This window comes from Triplophysa dalaica, chromosome 15 (assembly GCF_015846415.1).
Source record: "Triplophysa dalaica isolate WHDGS20190420 chromosome 15, ASM1584641v1, whole genome shotgun sequence".
Taxonomy (NCBI): domain Eukaryota; kingdom Metazoa; phylum Chordata; class Actinopteri; order Cypriniformes; family Nemacheilidae; genus Triplophysa; species Triplophysa dalaica.
Window position 1 is genome coordinate 4,695,418 of NC_079556.1, and position 13,485 is coordinate 4,708,902.

Consider the following 13,485-nt stretch of genomic DNA (forward strand, 5'->3'; position numbering starts at 1 on the left):
GTCGGATAGCTACAGCGGATGTTGCTTGTCATAAGCAATCGGCTAAATATAAAACTCTTAAGAGAGGTAAGCCGTATCTTGAAAGGAGCTGTTGGATCTTTGCAATGTACACTTTAATCCCACATGCATTATGCTTAAGGATGTGGTGTTTATGAAACGCCAGAGGCATGTTTTTTATTTATGTTATGAGATAAAAAGAAATTAGGTAGGAAAAAGTGTGACCTCATCCTTCCTGTGATAAAATCCCCAGTCTTTTCTCTCTCCGAAGTTGCATTTATTGACATCACCGATTCAGCACGCCGTGTTTCATTTCTAGTGTGATCTCCAGGGTTCCATCTCTTATTCTTTGGTCGTTTATTCTCTCCGCCATTCATTCATGTGGGGATGCTGATCCATTTTACACATGTGCTTTCTTTGGATCTTACCAGATTGTGTTGTTTATTTTCACATGGATGGTGTTGAGAAAACACTCTTATAAAAAACATTCAAACAAGAAACATTTCTTTGATCAGGTAAATTTTTTGCATTTATCAGATGTTTTTTCAAAGACGTACAGTCTACTCTTAATGTAATGCTCTTTCAAATGAGCTTTGCCAATGGCATTGACCTACTGTACTGGAACGGCAACCATTATAGAATTAAAACAAATGTTAAGAAATGAACACAATTAACAGAACAGTTTTTCTGGGAGAAGTAGATACAGAAAATAGAAGCGAGTGCAAGACATGTGAAACAAAGCCTGACACGCGAATACTGATTCACATCTAAGCTTTCACAGGAAAAACATGCATCTGTATGGGTCTAGTAAAGTTCTTTGTTTTCAGCCTTGTGGTTTAACAGGCTCATCACTGTCAGGGGTAGATGACTCATCCTATCTGTTTTGTTCAGACACTTGCCTGTTCTATACACAGCAATCATTTCTCTGAAAATCAAACACAGCTGTACAAAGGCGAGATAAGACAAGCGGCCAAAAAGTGTTGTACAGACAGAACGTTGCACATAAAATAAAGCCTTAAATGTCCTTTATCCTGTGGCGATGTGTCCGCCAATGATTTTTCTAAAGTGGTTCGTTGAGAACGAAAAACAACAGAAGCCATCGTGTACTGTTTGTATGACATGCCCTCATTCTCAAAACCACAAACAAAACAATCCGAAATAAAAGGGAATGTGACTGAAATTAAATCAAATACAGTTTCACTTGCAATGTCTGCAATGTGCAATGTTTTTGCTTCTTTGCCGAAGGACATAAGGTATTTTCGAAAATGTGCTCTATAGAGCAGTTTGTCTATTCATCTACAACATCATAATGTATTGTATTCTTTTGTGTTATGGTCTCTGTGGTATGTTGATGCTGATTCTGTATACTGGATGCTCCTGTCACCCAAAAATCCTTGTGAACATACTTGGCAATTGAGCTCCTTCTGATTCTGACAATGAATTTCAATTGAAGTGACTAGCGGTGTCATTCTAAGGTAATGCAAACATAACGCTTCTTTATGTAAGGTCTTTATACAACTCTGAAGATATAGTTATGTATCGTATAGTACATTACATTTCTGTTAAGAGATCCTCTTAAAATTACACATTGGACCTTTAATAAATAAAAATGTGGTTAAGGATTTGCCTAAGCAATATTGACAGTTTATCCTGGATAAAGTGAATTCACCCACATTAGATCATTTGAATTTATTATTAATTTGTATTAAATTGATCTATTTGTAATTTGTGAATATTTGTACCGTGGGGGTTTAGCAAACAAACATTAAGGTTGCAATGTTAATGTGTTTTTATTGTATTGCAAGTATAATTTTAAGAGTAGATAAGTGACAGTAGCAGAGGTTGATCGTAGCGTATTAGTTTGTATAATGATTTGCTAAGGCTCTGGGGAAACACAACAAACTTCACCTCCAACCGATACAAATCCCAGAGGGGTAGACGCTACCGCACACACAACACCACCAATTTACTGCATAATGTCTCCCGACATAAGAGGCGTTCCTGTGGAACGAAAACTGCATTAGGTGTTTTAGTTCACTGCAAAATCTATTTGCAGACGAACCACACTGGAATTTATAAACTGTCACCATCAAGCCTGAGATATATGATAAACAACCTAGATATGAACTGAAATCTGGCCCAAAACGTTTTAAAGCCATGTAATCAAATAATGTAATAATGTTTAGGTGCAGATTTACACTATGATCCATTTTAAAGAGAATTCATCCAAAAATGAAAATTATTTTTATAATTTTTTCAACTTCTTGTCATTCTAAACTTGCATGAACTTCTTATACTGCAGAACACAAAACAAGATATTTTGAAGAAATGTTGGTAACCAAACAACATTGGACCCCATTGTATGAACACAAAGATAATATATTTACAGGTTTTAAACCATGTGAGGGTAAATAAATGACAGAATTTGTATTTTTGGGTGAACTGTCCCTTTAATGCATCCTTTTATAGTGCAAAGGGAAAAAGTTGATGACAATCTTGAATGGAAGATACGCTCTGAAACAGGAATGGCAAAAACTCATCACGTGATTGTCTCGAACATCTGGCCAATGAGAGTTTAATATGAAGAATCTCAGGACTTGCAGGCTACACAAAAATATCATTTATTTTCTGTAATGAAACCATCTATATTTTCCTGTAAAATTGCACTCGATGTTTGCAGAGATGATGAAGAGGCACTACTGTAAAACATGACATTTTTTTAGCAGTCTGACAGGCTGCATATGCATTTGAAAATTATACAGCTGAGCTCAAATAGCTGCTGTTCTCTTCCTGCAGGCCCTGTAAGCGATAATCCGATTGGGAAGATTACACAAACATTTCTCAAACCTTTCATTTAAACCTAAAGCACACAGAAGCTGAGCGCTGCATCCCCGTCTGGAAAATACTGTGATATTTCCGTCACTCAGAACATCCGACATTTTCTGTTAAAATTCATGAAAGGTCAGCTTAGTATTAAAACTCTTTTGTGTTGCCCAGAACTGCATATGGAAACAGGAGAGGTGTCTACCCTGTTTTACATTAAACCCTGTTTGAAGTTAGAGCGGAAATATGCGCAAGATAAATGCAGACATGGTGTGATCAGTGCTGACTAAAAATAGCAATGCAAAGTCTTTAGAGGTACTTGCTTAGATGTTTTGTCAAGTAAGCTGAAGTTATAATCAAACACGTTTTTTAATAAGTTCTGAATTTGTTTTGTATTGTTTTTTTTGTAGAGTATTTAGCATAAATGTGTCCGTTCAAGATACGTTACCAAAAAATGAGTAATGCTGTAAAATTGGGTTTTCATTAGATCTGCCATTTATAATTTTTTATTGAGCCTGTACCTTAAAACAATCTGTTAATATATAGACTTTGTCTTTACCTTTTGAGGAATTTCAATTCAAGTCAGGTATTACTTTGCACGATATGTTGATTTGCAACCCAGTCTCACTGCAGTTTGTGACAAAGACACGAAATTTGGAATCTATTAATTTGTGTTCATGGACACAAATATCCCCATTTTTTAGTGTCAGTGAGCACAACCTTTTTACAACGACTCTCTATACACAGACTGCGTGTGTATTTACATTCATATTTTTATAACCTGATGTCAAAGAACATATTTTAAGATGTGGCTATCCAACACCTTACTTCACCCCAAACCCTAAAATCCCAGTCGTAAAGGCTTATTTTGCTATAAACGCAAGTTTCATGAGGTGGCAAAACAATGGCTCCCTTAGCCCCGCCCCTACACCTAACGTCACAGGGGAAAAGTCAAATCATGACAAAACATAGCGACGAGATCGTAGAAAATAGGAATTCACACGAATGAGCCACCTTGTAAAATAGGTAAGCATTCCCATCAGATTGCGTTGATGTATATTTTATACATATACATTAGATTGAAAGTCATGCTGGGTGACACGAAAAAATTTGTGCTGACTGACATGAAAAAGGGATAAATTCGTGTCAGTAAACATGAATTGATAAATTACAGTTTGTGACAATGTCATGAATTCACGTGAGACTGTGTTGCAGTTTGGCATTATTTGACATCAACCCATAGAGATAAATCAACCTGTAATTTTGAATTGTTGTTTTAACAGAGATGCAAAAAATGGTAAAGAACGGCCGCGTTTTATATAAACATTATATATTGTACAGTATTTTCGTATATAGACCTTCTCGGATGATGGAAACTACGCTGGTGCAGAAGAACTTCCTGTTCTTTAATACTACACAGACGTTTGAACATCATACAACCAGTAGAATATTTAAAACGGATTTAAAATAATATACAATTATCTTTAAGATTTAATTATATGTGACCCTGCTCAACAAGACCAGTCTTGTGGGTCAATTCAAAATTTAGATTTTTACATAATCTGAAATCTGATTAAATAAACTGTCTATTGATGTATGAGTTGTTAGAATAGGACAATATCTGACTGAGATACAACAGTTTCAAAACTCATGAATCTGAGGGTGCGACAAAATCTAAATATTGAGAAAATTGCCTTTGAAGTTGTTAATCAGGGGCACTGTGGCAGGCCATCCACTCAGAAAAATAATTTTTTGATATATTTAAGGAAGGAAATTTACAAACTATCTTCCTCGAACATGATCTTTTCCTTAATATCTTAATGATTTTTGGCGATAATTTTGACCCACACTATGTATTTTTGTCTTTTACTACAAATGTTCCCGTGCTACTTAAGACTGGTTTTGAGATCCATGGTCACATATGTGTAAGATTTAAAAATACAAATAATAAATGAATACAAACTGAAACTGGAAGTACTCCTGGACCATTGTTTACATCTTGCAAAACGGTCTGTATATACCTGTTTATAAATAATATATATAAATAAATATTTACTTTTAGTGCAGCTAGTCGCTGAACCATAGTTGGAATAAATGAAACCCCTTTGAATTTGTGAGTAGTTGGCAAAGATCTTGGCAAACTACAATTTCAGTTTAGTATCCCAGCACTGGGCCCAGTCCATTAATTTAACTAATGTTTTTATGGGTATTTGTTTCAGTTTAAGTACTATAAGCCCCACTGATTACAGGCTGATTTTTACTGGTTGCTTTAACTGGGTGAAGTGCAACAGTTGTGGACTGTGATCAGCTAATCATGAGCTGTGATTGCACAGCAGACTATTATTTGCTCTCTCTCGCTCACTTTCTCTCTCTCACCGGTTTCCTCTTTTTTCCCCCAGTCTGCCTTTGCCACTCACTTTACATTTCAGTCACATTTCCAGCAAGTTTAATTCTTCCTAAGCAGTTTGGGGGTGCTGAGTTTCAATCAATTCCCATTATTTAGATTAATCTCCAGCTTTGGAAATGCAGTATGGATGTGGTTGACGATTGTGGATTTAGAGCTATCCTTGAACCCACTCGAAACGGTGTATATTACAGCTCCAGTATAGTCTGCTGATCATGTTCCGTGTGACTTTCCAAAGGAAATGGGTTGTTGAGTCAAAACAAGTCTATCTGTGCAGTTTTAAAAATGCTGCAGGAAGCCTTAAAGGTACAGCGTGACTTTTCTTAACCAGATGGTTTGTTAGTCTGAACGGTCAGATTGAGTCGGATAGGTTAATTCAATAGTGTAAGGTTGGTTTGGGACCGATGGAAGAATTTACAATTCTGTTTGGGAGAGGTAGTGGTGCAGAAACCTTTAACAATACAACATTAAGGGGATAGTACACCAAGAAATTAAAATTCTGTCAATATTTATTCGCCCTCTATTAAGGTTAAACTTTTTTTCTTCCACAGAACTCAAAAGAAGACATTTTGAAGAAAGGTGGTAACCGGACAGTGCCAGCACCCATTCACTTTTATTGTATGAACACAAAACCATTTAAGAGAATGGGTGCCTGTTAGCAAGTGAGTAAATGATGACAAAAAATTCATTTTGGGGTAAGCTATCCCTTTAATAGCATCTAATCAGTTCTGTTATTTCAATCAGGGGCATAAAAAATGCAAATGCCATGGGTTTGATTGACAGGGAAAACACTGAGTTTGTATATATTGAATGTATGTTTCTTTGGGTAAAAGCATCCGTCAAGAGAAGGACAAGTCTTGACGTTACATATACAGTCCAACAAAGAGCACAGCAGTTTCTTTAACAGTTAAGAAATGTGCAAAGATCTTGTCTTACACAAGTGTACTTGACAATTCACAAATGCAGTAAACAATTTGCAATAATTATCATGAACTATAATTCTATAAATGTAATCAAAATACAGTCTTTCCCGGCACAAGACATCACTCATTACTTATAAAGCCATTCCACTATGGATTAATAATAAAGCAATGATTTATCTACTCTCATTATAACCTTTCTATCCGATATTGCGTACTGTGTTTACTCAAAAGCAATAATTCACAAGTGCACAAAACTCAGCATACGTACAGCAACAAGTCACCAAATGAACCAAGATAATCTTGCTTCTTGATTTATTGCTTTTATCCACAGTATACACATTAGCTCTTCTATTCCTGTCTTATAGTCTAAAGAAAAGATTGTTAATGAAACTCCTCATATACAGTACGTGAGTAGGGAGAAGTTGAATATTTGCAACCTTAGGGGTAACTGATTGCGTTGGGGTAACTTTAATGAAGATAAAATATGAAGAGTTTTGCTCTGCTGTGCTTCTGAAGATTGATGGAGGCCAGTGGGCAGAGAGGAAAGGGATTGTGAGGTCAGGGGCGTGTCGCTTTCTGTGAGAGTGGGCTTCGAGGTTCTCAATATCTTCATTTGGCACCGATTTCATTCAAATTACTTTTTAAATGTTGCCTTGTGGATTTCTCATTAACCACAAGCGCTGATAAATTGCAGAATGGGGGGTGGGTCGTCATTATAGATCAGTAGAGTCAGGATTGCCTAGTCAATGAAAACTAATCCGCCTCCAATTTTCTAAAGAAAGTGAGACTATGCCGGCTTAAAGACAACACGGTATTTGTGTGAGTTCTTTGTGTCTTTATGTGAAAGTACACATTTCTATGTCAGAAAAAATGTATCAAGAGAATGTTTAGGGGGTTTTGTACTACAGGAAACAATAATCCAATGCATTTCGGTGGATTTCCTTCTAGTGCCTTTGAGGAAAAGAAACAAGATAATTACATTTGAGCTCCAGGCCAATGTATGAACACATCCTATCGCTTCACTTCTTAAACTGCCTTCGGTCTTATTGAAGGCACAAAGCACTACATCAACTTCATTGCTTGATTATTGTGTTCAGGCAAGAACGTGTAACATAAATTGTCTGAAAGATTTTCATGTCTAATATTTGCCTCAGAAAGGCAGTTAGAGGGAAGTGTAATTATTGATAATTGCACGGGGACATCGAGTCTCCCTCTCCCACTGGTGCCAATAAAAGTGAAATGCCAGAATCTTCCTACGTGCATGAGTTCACATATGAGCTATTAAACACGCATCTGCAAGTTATGTATGTTTGAGTTAGCTGGTCATACGAGGGAAACCGCAGCGATTTAAAATCAACATCCCCTGCAATAATGTGCGGGATGAATTTCGGATCTATCAGAAATATGTAATTTTCTGGCAGATCCATCAAGCGGGGCTGTCTTATGAAGACACTGGGGTGTGCAGCCTGCATTAAAGAGAGATCCATCCAGGTGACGACCCGCTGCGGGCAAGACTTCACGCACCTCTATTGCATAATTCAGACGTATAATACGTCATTATTCACAGCGCTTTGATGTTGGAGGTTGGAGAGTCTCCAGCAGATCATCTTTGTGATTTGTTCGTTATAGTTTGTCTGAAATTGCTTTTTGACTTACAAACATCAGTTCTCTTTAACATAGATATGATGCAGCAAAATTGTAATTTGGAATCACACATGACTAGCTTTTCGCCGGGATTATGTAAAAAATGCAAGACAAGTTTATTCGGTTTATATTGGCTCTTTAGCTAAAGCTTAATCCTCGGAATAATTGGAAATGCAAATGTTAGGAAACCAAACCAAAGCGGAATTCAAAACACACACCCTGATAAATGAGAAATCGTTTTATTCTAGAAAAACTATTGGAATCACAAATAAACACTTTTGTATCTCACTGTTTCTAATTTATAGTTATGCAAGTACTGAAAGCCCTTGAAACCCCTGCGGGTGGTTTATGTGGTTATGATGTCTTGTTTTTAAGTTTTACTGTTTTAACTTACTCAAACATTTAGAAACTCTTTTGTAATTTGCCTCCAGTCAGTGCTACCATATGGCTTACAGTTTTGGGAAGGATTTCCTCTCAGTATTGTTTATACAGCTTATCTTCTTTTTGGATGATTTAAAGTTACATATCTATAACTTTACTATAAGGTTGTGTTTTTATCATTCATGCATTCGCTAACATGAACTAACAATGAACAATACTTCTGTAGCATTTAAGTTCATGTCAATTTTGGCATATAAAATTGAAAGTTGTAACTGTTAACATTAGTTAAAACACAGTAAGCTAATGTGAATTAACTATGTTGTTTATTTTTTTTGGACATGTTAATGCATTTACAATAGGCTACTAGTGTTAACAAATACAACTATTCCCTGCAGACTTAGAGATATTTTGGCCGAAAATTTAAATTCTATCATCATTTACTCTCTCTTTTGCCATTTAAAACCTGTATGACTTTACATCTTCTGCAGAACAGAAATTAGGATATTATTATTATCATGTTGTTAACTGGCCCCATTCACTTGGTCCATACAGAAGAAGTGAATAGGGGCCAGTGCTGTTGGGTTACCAACTATATTTATAATATCTTCCTTTGTGTTTTGCGGAAGAAAGAAAGTCACAAAGGCTTGAAATGACAAGAGGGTGAGTAAATGATGAACTATCACTAAGTCTGCAGGTAATGTTTGTATTTGTTAACACCAGTAAATGCATTAATGTTAATGGTTAACCTTCCTTTATTATTATTATTTTAATGACACCCTGTAAATCAGTGAATAGAGAACTGACTTGTAATGGCATTCAGTGTATGGCAATATGTTGATGAAATTGTGACGACTTAAAAAAATAGTTAACTCAAAAACAAACTTCTGCCATCATTTATTCACCCTCATGTCCTCCAGAACCTATATATGGCTACTGTCCTTCTGAAACCTTGTATCTCCATACAGTATTTCCTGGATAATTCTTTTTTTGCCATAAATGATTTTTATTAGTCACTTTTTATGTTTGTCACTGGGTTTTGCAAATATCGAACATATAAAAAGTATAAAAAGGGCTTGTCAATTTTGGCAGTGCAGTATTGAATCATTTAAAAAGTACAATGTTTTTTTTCTTTTTCCGAACAACAGAAAGAGGGTTTTGGAAGGACAGCCATGATATGACTTTTGTCTGTGGAACTCAAAAGATGATATTTTGACAAATGTCTTTGTTGTTTTTTGTCCATTCAATAAAAGTTAATTGGGGCGAGTGTTGTTTGGTCAGCAACGTTCATCAAAATGTTATTTTGGGTTCTTTTTCATTTAAAAAATCCCTTTAAGCCTCAGTTTTCATTTGCACGTTCAACCACAAACCCTTGCATCCACAAAAGAACAACACTGATTAAAGATGCCGTGACTTCTGAAGCGAATAAATAACATTATGGGATACAGTTGGATTCCACGAGGCCTTTTGATGCCGAACAGCTTTGCACAATAGGGTAGGAGAGGGGGAATGTTTTTCAGCTGACTTGGTTTCTTCTATCGGCTTGTATTACGCTGTGTTTATTCAATTCATCGCTGCACACCCAACTGTTTCTCTCACCTCAGGCTGCGGGCCCATAATGACACAGCTTTCAGGTTCGCTAGACCCTCCAGCACACCGACATTAATATCCCAGGCAGACGGACATGTCCTTGGGGCATCACAGCGTCTGGTTGAGTATGAGGGCCCGTCACCATGCGATCAGGTTTAGATAATTGCTATATGACCTCTGAGTCTGACCATCCAAACTTTAATTGACTATGAAGTCGCATAAGATCTGCATTGAAAGAGAATAGAGAAAATACGAGCTCTCTGAGATGTCTGTCTGGACACTGGCAATCATAATGGAATTGACTTGTGAATTGATTGTAATGAAGCGTGCAGTCACATGGTTCCTCTGATATTTGTTTATGATTACAAATGGGTGTTGATTTGAACCCAGTGGCTACATTCATAAACCAGACAGACACTACTGGCCTTTCCCTGGGTCTCTGTGATGGGACAGAGGGAGGTAAAAGAATAATGGTTTATTCTCTAGCTCATTTAAAGTTGACCACACAGCTGGAGGGCCCAGATGTACAGATTTAATGGCTAATTACTGTCTCGCACACACACTGCCTGATGAGAGCGAAAGGTCATGGCGGGGAGCTGCGGGTGCGAGTTTATTGTGTTATTTATGCATGTAAATTATTATCCGCAAAATTGGACTACTCAGACATGGTGAAGCCAAACTAATGATGCAATCGATCAAACGATAACCCAGTTCTATTCATAAATAATGAAACTGTTCATACTTAAAAGGAACACTTCACACAAAAATGAGTATTCGTTCTGATTAACACAGAGAAATAATTTTGGAGTAATGCTTGTAATCAAACAGTTGTTGGCCACCATAAATAAGACATTTGTAAATTTCTTTGTTCTGTTAAACACTAAAGAAGATATTTTGAAGAATGTAGGAAAGCAAACAGTTCCGGGGCACTTTTGACTATCATTGTCATTTTTTCTACTTTGGTAAGAAGAAAGACAAAATTTATTCAGATTTGGAACAACTCGAGGGTGAGCAAATGATGAAAAACTTTTTTTTGGGTGCACTGTCCCTTTAAGAAAGAAAGAAAGAAAGAAAGAAAGAAAGAAAGAAAGAATGAAAGATGGGTTTTTCTACATTAGTAGTCAATGGTTGCCAAGAATTGTTTAGTTAGAAGAAAGAAAACATTTATTCAGATTTGGAACAACTCGAGGGTGAGCAAATGATGACAAACTTTTTATTTTTGGGTGCACTGTCCCTTTAAGAAAGAAAGAAAGAAAGAAAGAAAGAAAGAAAGAAAGAATGAAAGATGGGTTTTTCTACATTGGTAGTCAATGGTTGCCAAGAATTGTTTGGTTAGAAGAAAGAAAAAATGTTTTCAGATTTGGAACAATGATGACAAACTTTTACATTTTTCTGTGCACTGTCCCTTTAAGAAAGAAAGAAAGAAAGAAAGAAAGAAAGAAAGAAAGAAATAAAGAAATAAAGAAAGAAAGAAAGAAAGATAGAAAGATGGGTTATTCTACGTTGGTAGTCAATGGTTGCCATGAACTGTTTGGCTAGAAGAAAGAAAACATGTATTTAGATTTGGAACAACTCGAGGGTGAGCAAATTATGTTTTTTTTTATTTTGGGTGCACTGTCCCTTGAAAGAAAGAAAGAAAGAAAGAAAGAAAGAAAGAAAAAAAGAGAAAGAAAGAATGAAATCTTCATATTTGATAGTTCAATATGCAGAATCATGAATTATTTAGCCCCATATAAGCTCTTGTTATTTTTCAAGGGAAACATAATGTTTGAGAACATTAGTGATCAATCACACAAGCCTCCCTTTTGATCAATGGGCCAGTCATTAAGTGACTTGCGGTTATCTGTGCATCTCTTCCCACATACACATCATTAGATAAAGAGACAGATGCATGTCTAACATTATATGGGTGGTATGTGTAAAACGAGCTAGATCAAGCGATGAACGGTCGTAAAACTGGTCAGCAGTGGTATTAACTCGGGAGTTTTGTTTATTGCTTTGTTATGGCTCATTGACACTTGCTCACAGCTCTGAGATCTCATTTCAAAGCCATTACAATGCGGTAATCTTCGGTTGCTACTGGAGGCTGTCCTGCAGGCAAGACTAAGACGTGGAGATAAATAAAATGTTATAAATTCCGCCTAACCACAGCCATCATGTTAATTCTTCATGTTTTCATAATGGCTGTAAGTTGCATACATAGTTCAGAGATTCGCAAAGATGGCTCACGGCACCAAACCATGGGGTTCTTTAATGATGAGCAATTCTGTCACCATTTCCCATTAACCGAGTTGTTCCAAATCTGCATAGATGTCTTTGTTCTGATGAACACAGAGAAAAGAAGAATGCTTGTAACCAAACTGGTCTTGACCACCATTGATTACCATAGGAAAAATAAAAAGGTGCCTCAGAACTTTTTGCTTTCCTACATTCTTCAAAATATCTTATTTTTTGTTCAACATAACCAATATATTTATAATGCATTTTTCTTACTATGTTAGTCAATGGTGGCCAAGAACTATTTGGTTACAACCATTCTTCCAAATATCTTTCTCTGTGTTCGTCAGACATTTATATAACATTAATATAACTCTTCAAAATATATTATTCTGTATTGTTAATATTTATAAAAAAACTAGCATAAGAGAGATTTGTCATTGTTGTTTTTTCAAAATTTTTGCTGTGTCATACCATAAGACACATTTACGGTTTATTTGTCGACTACCCATATAAAGAAACGAAGTAGAATCCAAATGTCAGAGACCATACTGAAATATGGAAAATCATCTAATTTAATCCTGGAAATAAAAAATACCATTATTCTTTACTTCTCCGTAGAGAAGTTTCCTTCCAGTAAAGCCCACAAAAACCTCTTTGAAATATTTTTAGATCATACCAGGATAACATGGACCATTACATTTTGTCCATGCCAGCGCATGTTGTTATTATAGGCCAGAAATAGCCCCAAATAATGACACAATCCTTAACCATTTTACTTGCATCTTTATGAGCATAGTGTGATGCCGAAAGTTAAATAAGAAAATATTTTTACTAATGGTCTCAGACTTCGGGACTCCACTCTGTGAGGTAATCTATCTCGGCAACGGAACGGTTGAAATGTTTCTAAACAAAGAGCCAAACCCTATAATTCAGCCATTTAAGTAGACCTGTAACAAGTAGCCTGACTGTTTGTAAAAACAAATGCGCTCTTTCTAACTCAAGTTACTGCAGTAAGCAAGCAATTGAGGAAAACATTGCAGATGATGGTTCGTTTGAAAATGTAGTTTCTGTGTCTCCCATATAACAATGTAAACGATAAATACGAGCAGAAAATATGGCTGGTTATTGTGTAGTGGAGATATTTAGCTCATCAGAGCAGAACCGCAGCGGCGTACAAGAGCCATAAGGATATTTTATGTCTCTGTGTGAGCGTGCACGCTTGCAAGCTAAGAAAATCAGCCTATCTTTGTAGTCCTGTGTCACACAGGATTTTTTTAGATGTTTTGCAAGTTCTGTCTAGTGTTATGTGAACTGTTGAGTAAAAGTGAGAGATGTTGGCTCAAAGAGTAGCTTGAGGCTTCATATTAATACTGGCAATGAGAATAAGAGCCACCTTGTGGTTATATTGGGGAAAACAACAGCACACTGCTCGCACATTAAACCTCTCACGTTTAGCTTAATGTTTCAAACACATGGCACTTTTCATTGATTTGTGTTTAACTTTGT